Source organism: Oncorhynchus masou, chromosome 3 (assembly GCF_036934945.1).
Source record: "Oncorhynchus masou masou isolate Uvic2021 chromosome 3, UVic_Omas_1.1, whole genome shotgun sequence".
Lineage (NCBI taxonomy): Eukaryota > Metazoa > Chordata > Actinopteri > Salmoniformes > Salmonidae > Oncorhynchus > Oncorhynchus masou.
Window position 1 is genome coordinate 27,012,410 of NC_088214.1, and position 14,977 is coordinate 27,027,386.

A 14,977-nucleotide genomic window follows, 5' to 3' on the forward strand; every position below is an offset into this window, starting at 1 on the left:
ATTTTGGTTTTGTGGGTTATTGTCTATGTGTAGTTGCCTGTAAGCACTTGTGGTATGTAGCGGTTTGGTTCTTTGTTAGTTTGTTTAACACTGCGCCTTGGTCTCTTCAATACAACGAATGTGACACAAGTTTACATTACAGTACATTTGAAACAATAATGCATGCTGAAACACTTCAATGTGTCAGAACTATTGGTTTCTCCTGAAACGAGGAAAACCTCTCCACAGACGTATGTTTACATATTAAAAAATAATACACTAAAAGCTTGAAATACAGTACCAGTCAAACGTTTGGACACACCTATTCATTCAAGGATTTTTATTTATTTTGACTATTTTCTACATTGTTGAATAATAGGGAAGACATCAAAACTATGACATAACACATATAGAATCATGTAGTAACCAAAAAGGGTTATACAAATCAAAATATATTTTATATTTGAGACGCTTCAAAGTAGCAACCCTTTGTCTTGATGACAGCTATGCACACGCTTGGCATTCTCTCAACCAGCTTCATGAGGTAGTCACCTGGAATGCATTTAAATTATAATGTGTGCATGGTTAAAAGTTCATTTGTGGGATTTCTTTCCTTCTTAATGCATTTGAACCAATCAGTTGTGTTGTGACAAGGTTGGGGTGGTATACAGAAGATAGCCCTATTTGGTAAAAGACCAAGCCCATATTATGGTAAGAAATGCTCAAATAAGCAAAGAGGAATGACAGTCCATCATTACTTTAAGATATGAAGGTCAGTCAATTCGGAAAATGTCAAGAACTCTGAGTTTCTTCAAGCTCAGTAGCAAAAACCATCAAGCGCTATGATGAAACTGGCTCTCATGAGGACCGCCACAAGAAAGGAAGACCCAGAGTTACCTCTGCTGCAGAGGATAAGTTCATTAGAGTTACCAGCCTCAGAAAATACAGCCCAAATAAATGCTTCACAGAGTTCAAGTAACAGACACATCTCAACATCAAATGTTCAGAGGAGACTGCGGGAATCAGGCCTTTATAGTCAAATTGCTGCGACAAAACCACTACTAAAGGACACAAAAAGAAGAAGAGACTTGTTTGTGCCAAGAAACATGATCAATGAACATTAGACCGGTGGAAATACATATTTTGGTCTGATGAGTCCAAATTTGACATTTTTGGTTCAAACCGCCATGTCTTTGTGAGTTCCCACATATTTGAGGGAACTCCTTCAAAACTGTTGGAAAAGCATTGCAGGTGAAGTTGGTTGAGAGAATGCCAAGTGTGCAAAGCTGTCATCAAGGTGGTTACTTTGAAGGTCATCAAGGTGGCTACTTTGACGAATCTAAAGTATATTTTTTATTTCTTTAACACTTTTTTGGTTACTACATGATTCCATATGTGTTATTTCCTCGTTTTGACGTCTTCACGATTATTCTACAATGTAGAAAATAGTAAAAAATAAAGAAAAATCCTTGAATGAGTAGGTGTGTCCAAACTTTGGACTGGTACTGTAGATAGCAAATTGACCGCTACAGTGAATGACTGGTATATTAAATAAAGGGAACAGATTCTGCCCAGTCAATTTGCCACCATCTGTTTGAAATCAATATGAATATCTTCTAATTTGGTTTATTCTCTTATGGAATACGCCAGGAGGTGTGGATGTGGATGTGTGGATGTGGATGGGCATTTAAACCACAGCCTCCAGCTCCGAAGGTCACGTGTTCAACCCCAGTGCTAAGAACTCTTTTTTTTTCCTTAATTTAACCACTCGGAATTAATGCCTAAACATATGTTTTGGTTTAACTTTTGATGACAGCTAAAATACGGTACCACATGGCGTAATTAAAATGTCAAGCCATGGCGTAATTCTGTGACAGCTAAAATACGGCAACACATGTTGTAATTAAAACGTCACGCCATGGCGTAATTCTGTTAATTATGTTTTATTTGGAGATTGGCTTTCAACTCCTCACATAGGCTACTGTTGTGTCACCACAGAGGTCTTTAACCAGCCCTACCAAGGATACAGTATTTAGTCACTTGGGTTCCTCAGCATGTCCTGATGATTATGTGTGTCAGAGCACACAGTTCCCCAAGTCCTGATAAACAGTTTATAGTCACCATTGCTGAAGCTAAGATAATGACATAATCATCCAATCCCTCCACTTACAGTGCTCTTTCTCTTTGGTTGGGGTCACAAATATCATAGATATAATGGAACTAGTGGATATATGGAGGCTTAAATATCCTGACCTAGTGAGATATACATGGCGGAGGCTCAATCAAGCTACTTGTCTTGACTACTTTCTTATGTCATTCTCACTGGCACCAAAAAAAAAAGAAAGTGTTGATAGGGGACAGAATGCGGTCGTATAATCAAATAATTGACATATACAGTACCAGTCAAAAGTTTGGCAAATAGAAATCAAAACTGGGTGGTGTTCAGAGATAGATGGGAATGGTTGAGTGGAGCTGAAGGACGTGAGATGTGCTGTGTCTGTGAAATATATATAGTGTGTATAGGCTGGAAGTGGAAGCCTAAGAGTAGCTGTCCATTAGTTTACTCCATTTTGGGGAGGGATGGTAGGGCTAGGGGAAAATAATAAAGGAAAATATATCAAAGAAATCTATACAGTTCATTTGGAAAGTATTCAATAGAATTTTTTAATCTTTTGCAAATTTATAAATAATACAAAACTGAAAATAACATTTACATAAGTATTCAAACCCTTTACTCAGTACTTTGTTGAAGCAGTTGGCAGCAATTACAGCCTCATTTCTTGGGTATGACGCTACAAGCTTGGCACACCTGTATTTGGGGAGGTTCTCCCATTTTTCTATGCAGATCCTCTCAAGCTCTGTCAGGTTGGATGGGGAGTATTGCTGCACAGTTATTTTCAAGTCTCTCCAGAGATGCTCGATCAGGTTCAAATCCTGGCTAAAGCTGGGCCACTCAAGGACCTTTGAGAGACTTGTCCCGAAGCCACTCCTGCTTTGTCTTGGCTGTGTGCTTAAGGTTGTTGTCCTGTTAGGTGAACCTTCGCCCCGTGTGACGTCCTGAGCACTCTGGAGCAGGTTTTCATCAAGGATCAAGGATCTCTCTGTACTTTACTCTGTCTATCTTTCCCTCGATCCTGACTAGTCTCAGACCCCAGTGCCTGCCACTGAAAAAATATCCCCACAGCATGATACTGCCTCCACCATGCTTCAATGTGCCAGGTTTCCTCCAGATGTGATGCTTGGCATTCAGGCCAAAGAGTTCAATCTTGGTTTCATTAGACCAGAGAATCTTGTTTCTTATGGTCTGAGAGTCCTTTAGGTGCCTTTTGGCAAGCTCCAAGTGGGCTGTCATGTGCGTTTTACTGAGTAGTGGCTTCTGTCTGGACACTCTACCATACAGGCCTGATTAGTGGAGTGCTGCAGAGATGGTTGTCCTTCTGGAAGGTTCTTCCATCTCCACAGAGGAACTCTTGGAACTTTGTCAGAGTGACCATCGGGTTCTTAGTCACCTCCCTGACCAAAGCTCTTTCCCCCGATTACTCAGTTAGGCCGGGCAGCCAGCTCTAGGAGGAGTCTTGGTGGTTCCAAAACTTCTTCCATTTAAGAATGATGGAGGCCACTGTGTTCTTGGGTCCCCAAGAAATGTTTTGTTTTGGTAATCTTCCCCAGATCTGTACCTCGACACAATCTTGTCTCGGAGCTCTACAGACAATTCCTTCAACCTTGGTTTTTGCTCTGACATGCACTGGGACCTTATACAGACAGGTGTGTGCCTTTCCAAATCATGTCCAATCAATTGAATTTACCACAGGTGGACTCCAATCCGAGATTTTCAAACAACTTGGATTGGAGCCCATCGAAGGATGATCAATGGAAACAGGATGGGAAGGGGTCTGAATACTTTCCGAATGCACTGTATATTTACAAAAAACATATGGTGAATTGGAAATGATGCAGACAATTACATTGATGGGAGCCACAATCTATCTGCAATATTAAAACTGATCTACACCCCCCACACCCCTAAAAAAAGAATAGCAACGTAAAACATTAACAAGACACCTGATGGAGAAAGGCAACTTGGCAGGGTGCCAATGAACAGTGTGAAGTCATACACTGGCCAAAGTCCAGCTATTAATGAAAAGCAAAGCAAATCCCAGTGGTAAGTCGGTTCCTGCCTGGCAGATCAACTAGTGTGGCGTGTAGGGACCAGGAGAAGGATTCAGGCCATGCCTTTGGCACATCCAATTACAAAGTAAAGATGAAGGCATGCAGTGCAGTGGGGAAAGTAGTTTTACTAAGACACATTAATAAACTATGTTTCAGACATCTGGGCGTGAATAAATTATGACTCAAAACGTTTTTGTTTTTTATTAACGCAGGTTGTGGTCATATCAATTCAAATTACATATTTATTAATGAGCCAAAAAACGATAATTTGCTAAATATTGAAATTCCTTGAAATGATCATCACAATTGGTGCTGTGAAGTGTAATAACACATTTAGCATACTTTACATTATATTATAAACTGGGTGGTTCGAGCCCTGAATGCTGATTGGCAGAAAGCCGTGGTATATCAGGCCGTAACCCACGGGTTTGACAAAACAGTTCTTTCTGCTGTTCTAATTACGTTGGTAACCATTTTAAAATTGCAATAAGGCACCTCGAGGGTTACGTAGCGTCGTGCATAAAAACAGCCCTTAGCAGTGGTATATTGGCCATATACCACACCCCCCTCGGGCCTTATTGCTTAAATATATCATACTTAGGGGAGTGCCTTGAATAGTTCTCCTCAGTGCAATATGACTCATCCATGTCTTTGAAAGCCACGCAGTAGTGTGACTTAATACAGAGAAATGGTCATCAACATTTTCCATGCACAAGCAGATCCGTTTCATGATAGTAGATCCAGTTTGTTAAACGTGAAACATGACAAGATGTTCAATTTCAATCCACTTCTTATGGGGTGAGATCCGGATACAAAGCATGTTAGACAACATACCATTATATTTTCCCTGATTCCCTCACAGCCCTATGGACCTTCTGCACTCAATGCAATGGTCTATTATTCAATTTCTATCCTATGGGATGCAAAGCTTGATATATCACAGCTTGCTATACCACAGTGTTTCCCAAACTCGGTCCTAGGGGCCCCTGGGGGTGCACATTTTGTTTTTTCCCCCTAGCACTAGACAGCTGATTCAAATAATCAACTAATCATCAACCTTTAATTATTTGAAATCAGCTGTGTAGTGCTAGGGCAAAAAACAATACGTGCACCCCTAGGGGTTCAGCGGACCGAGTTTGGGAAACAGTGCTATACCACATATCATGATGTTTTCCCAGACTCCCTGGACCTTCTGCAATCAATGCAATGGTCTATTATTCCTGCATAGGGTCAACAGTACGCCTGGTAACCGTGGAAACTGCACCACACAAAAAGGTGCTATCTAGATACTAAAATGGTTCTTCGGCTGTCCCCATAGGAGAACCCTTTGAAGAACCCTTTTTGGTTCCACAGTGGTTCTACATGGAACCCAAAATAGTTCTACCTGGAATCAAAAAGGGTTCTACCTAGAACCAAAAAGGGTTATCCTATGGGGACAGCCGAGAACTCTTTTGGAGTGTACAGTGCAATGTGTAGAATGCATAAACCAACCAATCTCACAATCAACATTCAAAATGGCTGAGGATTATGCAGGTCTGTTGTAAAACGTTCTGAATGTATTTACATATTTTCTTAATCCTCAAGCAAATACTGTATGTCTCAATCTAAGCTATTTAGCCGGTTTGATGAATTTTCCGCTTAAATCAAAGGATACTTTCACTTCACGAACCTCTTTCCCAGTGTTAGATTAAAATGACACTCTTTTTTTGACCCCGGCATTACCCACATTTGAAAACATCAAGTTTTAGTCTCTGTTAATCCAAAGTTATTCCAACCAGACCACCAGGCCCATCCTCTGAGAAAACTGTGTCAAAGGTTCAGCAGCACAGAGTGAATGTGGGTGGTGGGTGTATAGTCCAACACAAGCAGGGGGAAATCATTAATCATTTTGAAAACACTTTACTACATGTTTTGCAGGTAAACCTTTCACAAAAACATGTTATACTATTCCACACATGATTTGTATGGTTGTTGTTACTTACTTTATGAAAGAGTCAAATATTATGGCAAAGATGGATCTTCTTCTATACAAGCAGTTCCTATTTATAGAGATGCACTCTATTGAAAGGTCAAATCTGGGACAGGTAAACATACCACTTTGGGGGCAGTCAATCAAATACCCTTTCCACACCCTTTTTGTGCAGATCTGAAACACTATGCTTGCTTGCTTATTTTCTATCCACATGGTTCTTTCCAGCAGGGTTCCAGCAACTATGATGGATGGGTAACCAGGACAGCACAGCACAGCTTGATTTGGCTTGGCTTGGATTAGAAGTGTGACAAGGGTCAAACTGTCCTGAGAGATTGTGGCTTACACCTGACCTAATGTAGTATGATGTTCCCCAGTGGTTGAATGGTTTAGATGATAAGCCATTGGAAGGACTCTCCGGGGACTAGTGGAGCAGGAGGACGTTTGAGAGGAATAGGCCATTGTTGGACTGACAGATAAACCAACGCTAGCTATCATGAGGAGGATATAAACCACTATTATTACCTGTCTATTGAGTTTGTTCAAGAATCTACCAGGCAGTGATTGTAACAAGAATACAAAACTGAGTGTGTACAGCAGTATGTGTTCCAGGAGTGTTTGTCCTTTAGATCCATACAGAAATCTGTCTGGAAGACCACAGATAGTGTCACTCAGTCCCAGACAAAGGTCTACCACAGAGTCTACTACAGAGTACCCAGCTTCCTATTAGCTATCATGCCTCATTCCAATTGAACCTCAGCTTTAATCAGAGGTAATGTATTGTCTCAATAACAAATGACAACATAAAACACCACACTGATTCAACCCCTGATTTAGACAATTTTTTTTGTTTCTACTCCAGCCCTATATAATAGAATCCCATGTATTTTATAGTGGTAGAGACAGAGCTGGCTGCAGTTCTAAAAGCAAAGCCACGGCTGGAGTCTATTTCTGTCTGTGTGGAGCTGACGCTGTTCAGAGATGAAATGACATAGCGCCAGTTCACTTGACACAGTGGACTAGCTGTGCTCTAATGAATCTGATTATGCACCCTCCTCCGCAGTTGGACTGGCCTCTCTCCTCCCTCCTCCTCAGGACTCGGTTGTCATCTATCCCCACTGCATGATGATGACGAACCACTGGCCGAAACAAACTGACCAGCCTACACTGACAGGCATTCGGCAGCCAGACCAAATGTTAAGCCTCCTCTATCTTTTACCCATGGTGATGACGTCAGAGTACTAGTCAGACTAAATGTTAGCCTAAACCTCCTCTCGTTTGTACGCAATTGTGATGACATTAGAGAGAGTACAACTCAGACGTGCAATTTTTATAGATGTCAGATTTCCTTCAAGTTTATCTAAATGAAACATTGAAACATCTCATTTTCAGCAGTGGCAGTCTGTGGTAGGACGAAGAAACATCTAAAAGAGCATATTTGTTGTGGGGGTAGAGTATGTACGTACATATGCTCTATCTTTTATATAGAAATGACATCTCTGTAATCCTGTTATAGTTCTGACACAGTGAGAGGGGGACTGTGATGCGGAGGATGCTTGGCACTTGACGATTGGTTCCACTATGTGATACTGTGATACTGCAGCCCTTGATGTTAAGACACATTGACACTGCTACTTTATCTACAAACTATATAAAACAAATGTTGAGGAATACAAACAGTATATTTTTGGTCCTAACTCAATTGAAATACAGTATCTATCCCCCCCCCCCCTCCCCCCAGAGTGTGTGGCATAACGAAGTAGACAACCAAATGTCTCTAAATGAATTAACCCAGTGTTTACTTCTGTTGCTGCCAAATAACAAGACATAAATGGGCATACTGATCCAGTGAAATTGATAAAGGGCTCAAAAGTGACCGAGGATGATAGTAGCCAAGTCTACATATTTAAGGTCTTTCTTTCAATATAAAATAATTGTGACATCTTGGTAGATGTACAAACTATAAAGAAAATGGCAGAAAATGGTAGTCTGACAGAAGCCAGTTAAGTCAACATCGATATGAAGTATTTGTGTCTGGACCTTTAATCAGATTTAGTGCCTTTTGCCGCCTCTCAATCAAACACCAATCCAAGACTGGAAGAGGACCGTTTCATGATAATACATTCCAATAACTGTACGACAAATATTGCTCCAATGCCTCAGAGAGAGAGAGAGAGAGAGAGAGAGAGAGAGAGAGAGAGAGAGAGAGAGAGAGAAATCGAGTACATTTCTGAGCAAAGATAAAGGCACTGTGACATACAGACGATGAGAGAGATGCACAAATCTAAATAGCCTACTTATTTTGTCCTGTCACAGTAAAAGGAGTGTAGGCTATTGTAGTGACAGTGCTTTGTCATACTTTCTTAAGTTCAACACAGAGGATAAGGTTCAAATTAAAATATTTGTAAAGTTCTGCAAGTGGAATATGTAACATATGTAACAACGTATAGCCAACTGTACCTATGATTCCAATAATATCAGCTTAGCTCCATGAAAAACATCAATAGTATTTAGTATTTAGGTACTAAATATTTAGGTAACCGCAGGTAGCCCAGCAGTTAAGTGTTGGGCCAGTAACTGGAAAGTTGCTGGTTTAAATCCCTGAGCTGACTAGGTGAAGAAATCTGCAGATATATCTTTGAGCAAGGCACTTCTCCTGTAAATTGGATAAGAGTGACTACTAAAATGTAAAATTAGGAGGGCAAAAACCTCCCGATACCTGCTTAGTTAAATAGATATATCTGCAACACTGACGTTGTCTTCTCTCTTTGTCAGAATGATGATACACGTCTATCTCTCTATAACATTGAACACTGCTGCGCACATTGAGCAACAGTATGCGTTTATTTAATACTAAATGTGTCATATGAATGGTAGGTTATTTGATATGTGCTAATGGCAGAAACTGTCGTTTAATTGAAAACACTACAATGACAATAGCTAAATCTGCTTCAACTTGTTTGAACTTAGACGATTCACGATATATTGACCGCATCATGCACTGCATTCCATCACCAGGAAATAATATAATATTTTATTAAGGAAAATAGGACTGCATTCATCAATAGGTTGATCTCGAATAGCACACAGACTATTCACGACATGTGAAAGAGCAGTAAGTAGGGATTGCCTTTTGTCTTCATCAAGCGTCCTATGGTGCGCTGCTGTGTGCAACTGATGTGGGCTGCTGTATCGGCGATAGAATGATGTTATTTCACATCTAGTGTGATGCAAGTCTTTCTGAGACAACCGTCATCTGGGTGGTTACAATGTAGCCTCATTGAAAACAATTGCTTTCAGTCAACAAACAATTGTCAAATAAGGCAGATAATAGTAGGCTAATGATGTGGTTCGTTCCTCAGCATCAGTATTGGAAAAATGTACCAATCAACCACTCGCTATTGCTATGGAGGAAAACATGCAGCGTGTAGGGAAAATATTGAAAGCTTACCTTCAGTCTTCTCAAGTCAGAATTCATGAGTGGAGTGACATTCGATAAATCCTAAATGAAACAATGTTTTTTTATGAGAAATAATAAGAAAGAGCGACTGGTGGTGGCTGTATAGCTGGGTATCAAACCGCACGAGCCTCTGTTCCATGCACATGACAGCTCGCTCTGTTGCTGCAGCGCAGAGAGGACGAAAACCCACATACTGGAAAAAAGAGGATGCCAATAAGACCCGGCATGGAGAAGGACTAAGGAGAGGGAAACAAATTAAGCTGCTGCTCTGTTGCAATAGAGACGATTGCGTTAGGAATAGACTATAATTTTATAGAATAGAATATAGTTATATATTATAAATTAAAATATGTATTATAAAATGTGCCTTTTCCTTCAGTGCATAACAAGAGACATAAAACAGACGTAATAACAATTATTTGCTCTGTCATATTTTCAAACGTTATTTTTGAACTGGTAAAAAAATGGCATTTGAAGTCAGAGATATAAATACTTGTGCCAAAACAGGTTTATGTACAGCAAACATATACACATAACAAATGCAATTGGGTACGGCCTATTAATAGCCTAATTATTCAGCATTTCCTAGAGTTTTGGTCAACATGATCCCTAAAAGGCAACAGCAGATTGTTCCCTTCATTGCCAATAATCCAGCATTACAGGAAGAGAGGAGCAGTATATTGCATGTTAGGGGCCCTTATAAAATAAAAGAATTCCAAACAATTGTGTCCAATTTTTCATATCAATATTCAAATGATCTCACACACAGTTGTAGCTGTGTTAGTAACTAATGTGGCAATGATTGTGTTATTGAAAGTCATTTTAACATGCTGAAGTGAAATGCAGATGGATTACGTTCAGGACTATCAGAACTATTCAGGAATACTAAACTCAGTGTCCTCCAGCCCTAATTGTTACAGTATTGGAAGTAGAGAACTACTGACATAAAAGTATCATACACACATTCTTTAGTGTTAATGTACAATCTGTGCTATATCTTTACCTGTCTTATATTGCACACATTTTTTATAAAGAAACATCACATACTATAACTTGACTATGCTCACACAGCTCAACCTACTGTGGTTTGGCCTATCAGAGCACTACTAGACAATAAGAGACTCTCCCATCCCATCCTGTGAGGTATTGTAGGGATTGTGGAGGAGTGGAGTGGAGGAGAGGAGAATGCAGGTTATTCAGTGAAGATCAAATGAGAACTGGCATCTGCTTTGAAAACAGAGTGGTCTTGTCCACAACTGTGGCTCATTAGCTACGCTGCTGTCACCACAAAGAGAGGGGGACATGAAGAAAACCCATGACAGATGCAATTTAGTTTGCCAAAAAATTCTGCTGATCAGCCAAAACTGTGAGGAACGACAGCAAACTAGTTTGTGAAGATGATGTAATAAAGTTTTTAAGTTTGGGACTGAAGATAGTGAAATAAAATCTTGATTTCTTTGAGAGATGGGCGTTCATTTTGTATGAACTGACGGATTATGCACTTTGGATCTAAAAATGTCCTGATATAAAAAATGACATGGATCCACAGTACCAGTCAAAAGTTTTGACACACCTACTCATTCAAGGTTTTTTCTTTATTTAGACTATTTTCTACATTGTAGATTAATAGTGAAGACATCAAAACTATGACATAACACATACGGAATCATGTAGTAACCAGAAAAGTGTTAAACAAATCAAAATATATTTTATATTTGAGATTCTTCAAAGTAGCCACCCTTTGCCTTGATGACAGCTTTGCACACTCTTGGCACTCTCTCAACCAGTTTCTTGACGTAGTCACCTGGAATGCATTTCATTAGTATATGTGTTGTTACAAGGTAGGGGTGGTATACAGAAGATAGCCCTATTTGGTAAAAGTTAAAGTCCATATTAGGGTAGCCTAGTGGTTAGAGCATTGGACTAGTAACTGGAAGGTTGCAAATTCAAACCCCTGAGCTGACAAGGTACAAATCTGTCGTTCTGCCCCTGAACAGCCAGTTAATAACCCACTGTTCCTAGGCCGTCATTGAAAATAAGAATTTGTTCTTAACTGACTTGCCTAGTTAAATAAAGGTTAATATATATATATTATGGCAATGACAGCTAAAATAAGCAAAGACAAATGACAGTCCATCATTACTTGAAGGTCAGTCAATGGGAAAATGTCAAGTTGAAAGTTTCTTCAAGTGCAGTCACAAAAACTATCAAGCGCTATGATGAAACTGGCTCTCATGAGGAACGCTACAGGAAAGGAAGACCCAGAGTTACCTCTGCTGCAGAGGATAACTTCATTAGTTACCAGCCTCAGAAATTACAGCCCAAATAAATGCTTCACAGAGTTCAAGTAACAGACACATCGTAGCATCAACTGTTCAGAGGAGACTGCATGAATCAGGCCTTCATGGTCGAATTGCTGTGATGAAACCACTACTAAAGGACACCAATAGTAATAAGATACTTGCTTGTGCCAAGAAACACAAGCAATGGACATTAGACCTGTCCTTTGGTGTGGTGAGTCCAAATTTGAGATTTTTGTTTCCAACCGCCTTGTCTTTGTGAGACGCAGAGTAGGTGAACGGATTGTCTCTGCATGTGTGGTTCCCACCATTGAAGCATGGAGGAAGAGGTGTGATGGCGTGGGGGTGCTTTGCTGGTGACACTGTCTGTGATTTATTTAGAATTCAAGGCACACTTAACCAGCATGGCTACCACAGCATTCTCCAGCGATACACCATCCCATCTGGTTTTGCACTTAGTGGGACTATCACGTGTTTTTCAACAGAACAATGACGCAACAAACCTCCAGGATGTGTAAGCTCTATTTGACCAAGAAGGAGAGTGATGGAGGGCTGCATCAGATTACCTGGCCTCCACAATCACCCGACCTCAACCCAATCGAGATGGCTTGGGATGAGTTGGACTGCAGAGTGAAGGAAAAGCAGCCAACAAGTGCTTAGTATATGTGGGAACTCCTTCAAGACTGTTGGAAAAGCATTTCTGATGAAGCTAGTTGAGAGAATGCCAAGAGTGTGCAAAGCTGTCATCAAGGCAAAGGGTGGCTATTTTGAAGAATCTAAAATATATTTTGATTTGTTTAACACTTTTTTGGTTACTGCATGATTCCATATGTGTTATTTCATAGTTTTGATGTCTTCACTATTATTCTACAATGTAGAAAATAGTCAAAATAAAGAAAAACCCTTGAATGAGTAGGTGTGTCCAAACTTTTGACTGGAACTGTATTTTTTGGGATCGTTGTAAATAAACTTAAAACATAAGAGGGAAAGCGTTCCACTTAGCTGTGAAGGTCAAACTATTCATCTTTTGTTAGACTGCTGATGCATGCTGATGCCATTTCTTGCAAGTCAGAGAAATCAGAGTAGGAATCAAATATATTTTGGGGTAATCCGCTCACTTCTTGCAGCGCTACACCTTTTGCCATGGGTCAGAGAGCAAAATATTCTGTTTTGATTAAATCTAGTTTCCTTTAATTCTAAACATGTTGCCATGGCTTATGACACATTCACATACTATCTAATGATAATACCTTTATATTGGTATGGGGATCCCTAAAGCTCACCATCCCACCCCACCGTGCCTCCTGCTCCATTTTCCATACGCAGGCTTACTCTTCCATCTGAATCTGTGAACAAAAACACACATCTGGCTTGAAAAGAGGCTAATTCACACCCCGGTCAGAGCTGACATTCTTCCTGAACGATTTTGTTCCTCAGATTAGGTGTTTTTTGGTAAGATCAAAAAAGAAGCATGCAGTAGCTGAATGGATGAAATGAAGATAAATATGTATTTGATATCCTTAAAATGTAATCATGCTCATTCAGTGTAAGTAAAATCGTATCATCAAATGGCTGCATGAAAAATGGAAAGAGAAGTAGGCTATACTCACTACTGAATATTGTATTTGCAGTTATAGGTGCACTCACTCTGCAATGCCATTTTATGCCATTTTATTTTCATTCTATTCAACCTTAACTAGGTTTTGTTTACTATGTTATCTTTACAGTCTATGGGCACCTGCATAGTAAGATCATTGTCCCAGTCATCTGAAAATCATATTCATTTTATTTTATCTGATTGATGCTACCCCATCCTCTCTCCCACTATAAAGCCAATAAAGCATTGTCATTTGACCCCTTGCTAATAGTTGTGAATACTTCCCTAAATCAATGTGGAGTATATAATTCGAAATTAAGCCATTCTTTCTGTGGCCATAATGAGTTCTCTTCTTTTCACTGAGACATTGTCTCGGTTTTTCTGATGACTGCCGTGCCTGGTTCACCAACAACTTTGCATACAGAGTTCAGTGTGTCAAATCGGAGGGCATGCTGTCCGGTCCTCTGGCAGTCTCTATGGGGGTGCCACAGGGTTCAATTCTCGGGCCGACTCTTTTCCCTGTATATATATCAATGATGTTGCTCTTGCTGCGGGCAATTACCTGATCCACCTCTACGCAGACGACACCATTCTATATACTTCCGGCCCGTCCTTGGACACTGTGCTATCTAACCTCCAAACGAGCTTCAATGCCATACAACACTCCTTCCGCGGCCTCCAACTGCTCTTAAACGCTAGTAAAACCAAATCCATGCTTTTCAACCGTTCGCTGCCTGCACAAGCACGCCTGACTAGCATCACCACCCTGGATGGTTCCAACCTTGAATATGTGGACATCTATAAGTACCTAGGTGTCTGGCTAGACTGTAAACTCTCCAATCGAAAATCAAATCTAGAGTCGGCATTCTATTCCACAACAAAGCATCCTTCACTCATGCCGCCAAACTTACCCTAAACTGACTATCCTAACGATCCTCGACTTCGGCGATGTCATCCAAAAAAATAGCTTCCAACACTCTACTCAGCAAACTGGATGCAGTTTATCACGGTGCCATCCGTTTTGTCACTAAAGCACCTTATACCACCCACCACTGCGACCTGTATGCTCTAGTCGGCTGGCCCTCGCTACATATTCGTCGCCAGACCCACTGGCTCCAGGTCATCTACAAGTCCATGCTAGGTAAAGCTCCGCCTTATCTCAGTTCACTGGTCACGATGGCAACACCCACCCGTAGCACGCGCTCCAGCAGGTGTATCTCACTGATCATCCCTAAAGCCAACACCTCATTTGGCCGCCTTTCGTTCCAGTTCTCTGCTGCCTGTGACTGGAACAAATTGCAAAAATCGCTGAAGTTGGAGACTTTTATCTCCCTCACCAACTTCAAACATCTGCTATCTGAGCAGCTAACCGATCGCTGCAGCTGTACATAGTCTATCGGTAAATAGCCCACCCATTTTTATCTCCCTCATCCCCAGACTGTTTTTATTTATTTACTTTTCTGCTCTTTTGCACACCAATATCTCTACCTGTACATGACCAT

General features: G+C 40.5%; 1 protein-coding gene across 2 annotated transcripts in view; it reads right to left on the reverse strand.

Annotated features, from left to right (window-relative positions):
• The window catches only part of LOC135513783 (disks large-associated protein 1-like), a 112,749-nt gene extending 103,012 nt beyond the window's left edge, over positions 1 to 9,737 (reverse strand). For both annotated transcript variants that reach the window (XM_064936721.1, XM_064936712.1), the window contains exon 1: positions 9,570 to 9,737. The gene's annotated coding sequence lies outside the window, so the exon portion shown is untranslated. The remainder of the gene's footprint in view (positions 1 to 9,569) is intronic.
• Between the last annotated feature and the right edge of the window lie 5,240 nt (positions 9,738 to 14,977).